At 33.3% G+C, this 2,718-nt stretch overlaps 1 long non-coding RNA gene across 1 annotated transcript; it reads right to left on the bottom strand.

Annotated features, from left to right (window-relative positions):
* Nucleotides 1-597: 597 nt before the first annotated feature.
* On the bottom strand, nt 598-2,130 carry LOC142610954 (uncharacterized). The gene is made up of 2 exons (XR_012839909.1): nt 2,022-2,130; nt 598-943 (listed from the first exon to the last, which is right to left on the bottom strand). It is a non-coding gene; the product is annotated as an uncharacterized LOC142610954 (long non-coding RNA).
* Nucleotides 2,131-2,718: the final 588 nt, after the last annotated feature.

Here is a 2,718-nt window from a genome sequence, read left to right as displayed (position 1 = left end):
TGAGTTTTTTGTATTTTGGTATCTTGAGCGGTGGGGAAGCGGTGACTACAAAACAAAGATAGTGAAATGGATGGAGCTCCAGAAGCGAATGCGGATCTACAAGCTGGATCTTTGCCACCATTTTTGTTGATTTTTGCTAGAAACATAGCCCCAATGGACCACAGGTGGAACCAGCATGGTCTTGGTGGGGGACAACTTTCATGGGTTGTGTAGAGATTTGCATCCCTGTCTAGTGAGTCTCTTGCATTGAAGTGGGAAAGGCAAGCCACGGGCTCGACTTGATGCTAAATGGCCTTGCCCTTTGGATGTGGTGTGGGCACCTAATGATCTGTTACAAACTCAGTTCGCTCTTGAGTCTTAAAAATGGTTCTTTTTTTTTTTCTTTTTTTTTTTAGCTTTGCCTTGGAATCATGAAACCATCGGCGACTCTGAACACTGGTTTTAAAAGAAGAAGTGAATAAACAAAAAGGAAAGTACTTCAAAAAGCAAAGACACATTGGCAGATCTGATTTTTACAAGTTTGGATTTTTTTTTTTTAATTTGCAAAAGAAATATTGGTTTTATTGAATTAATGACATGGCGTGGTCTCATTGGCTAGCGTAAAACACGGTTTTACGCCAGTTCCGAACCCAATTTATTCTCATTACAAATTTGCAATAGTTGTATAACACAAATACAACAAAAGAGTACTCTTCTAAGTACAACCACCTCCCAAATTTTCACAAGCATATAAGAAGTATCTAGACCTGTGTAGGTTTATCATGGGCTGGAGATTGGGCTTGGAATGGAGGAGCTGGAGGCCCATAATACTGAGGAACTGCTTCGCTTCGACCACGGGCCCTACCAAGAAGGTAAAATGCAAGTGCAATGATCAAAATTAATAGTATCACTGGCAATGAAATCACAATTATGCCCATTTTCAGGCCCACTCCTTTCTATACTTCTGCATTTTCATGAAAGATACAAATTGCTCAGTTAACAGTTCCCAATTATATCAACATAAATATGAAAAAAAATAAACATAAACATGAAATCAAAAAAGAAATCATAGCTTGTCACTTCATACTTGGGTTATATTTACATAATTTATGATTTCTTTTTCTTATAGAGGCAGTAGGCTTTTGGCTATATTTATTTAAGAACATCAGTAGCAACTTCCCTAAAATTTCTTCGTATTTTAGAATAAGATCTTAATTTTTCTTATTTTGGCTAACCATTTTTTCTTTTCAACTATACCAAATTCCTTATTCTAAACCTTATTTTATTTAAAAATTATTTTTTATTATTTCTCTCACTTTTCAATACACTCACTTTACTTTATCACAATTACCAAGCCACACGAACAATAATCAATGAGTTTAGGAAATAAACATTGTTCCCTAAAGATAGGAAGCCACTATTCATATAATTCATTTTGGGAGTGAAATAGCCTAAGCTCATGCAAAATGGTTTTTTGATTTTGGATATTCACCCCTTAATAGCCTATTTTAGATAATATGCTACAATGTGCTCATTACATGAATAGCTATAGTGCAACTTTGACCATGTTTCTTGCATATCCAGCTTGACAAGATTGTATTTAGTCTTTCTCAAAACATTTCTTTCTTCTAATCTTTTTATACCAAAGTCATCAAGATCTATAAGTTATATACAATTCTTACATGAAGGTAATATTCATTATTAAAAAACAGCAAAAAAAGAAGAAACAAAACAAAACCTTTCATGAATAGTACATCTAATGGAAGAAATTTTCTATGGGCTTATTTTGTCGAGGTGTTTTCAACTACACACGCTCATTTCAGCTAGAAGTAAGTGTTATCAAAAAGATAAACCAACCTTCTTGTTACACTCCAAGTCAATATAACTCAAACACCAAAAATTAAACATTAATAAAATAAAATTTTCAAATCCAAGCAGCTCTCGGAGATTATCAAAGCACAAAAAAAAAAAAGTAAAAATAGAAATTTAACTCTAAATTATGTATAGTAAGTATTTAGACAGTGAATTGAATTGGTACTTACGTCTTGGTCACCCAGAGTTACGCAATACAACGCAGGCTTTTAAAGTTCAAGCCAAACCAAGGTAGCAAAAGAAGATGAGAGATTATAATCAATCACAATGAAATAAGAGACACAAAAAAGAAGGGAAAATCATAAATAATAATAAATAAATAAATAAGTGGCACAAGAAAAAAAAATGATTGGAGCTGAGGTGGCGTGTTACAAAGGGCATGTCCTCCAGGTGTCTGATTAGGCATTAAATGGTGATGTGAAAGTCTGAAAGAGAGAGATAAGCATTGTATACCTACCGACTACATTTGAGCCACACAAATCACAAAACTATATCTTTCTTAGCTAAACTTTTACTTGCTCCCACTATCCATTCATTTTGTTTTTGGCATAATTACACTTAACACTTATGTCATATGTGATGTAAAGCAATTACTTACACACATTTTAGTGTTTTCAACTGCCAGATTCAAATCCTTCTGCCTCTAATTATTGATTTATCTAAAATGATGTTTTAATTTTTGGTCCGATCATTCTACATTTTGTGCATAAACATATTGTTGATCTTTAATTTAAAAAGTAGCATTTTATCTATATGTGGATACCTCCATCGTACTTATGTAACTCATCTCTACTCTAACCAAAAAAAAAAAAATGTTAGGGTTAAATAATTTAGAGTGTTGGCAAACCCGTATTTAAAACCTTATTC

This window comes from Castanea sativa, chromosome 9, assembly GCF_040712315.1.
Source record: "Castanea sativa cultivar Marrone di Chiusa Pesio chromosome 9, ASM4071231v1".
Taxonomy (NCBI): Eukaryota; Viridiplantae; Streptophyta; class Magnoliopsida; order Fagales; family Fagaceae; genus Castanea; species Castanea sativa.
This window is presented reverse-complemented; position numbering and strand designations above follow the sequence as displayed.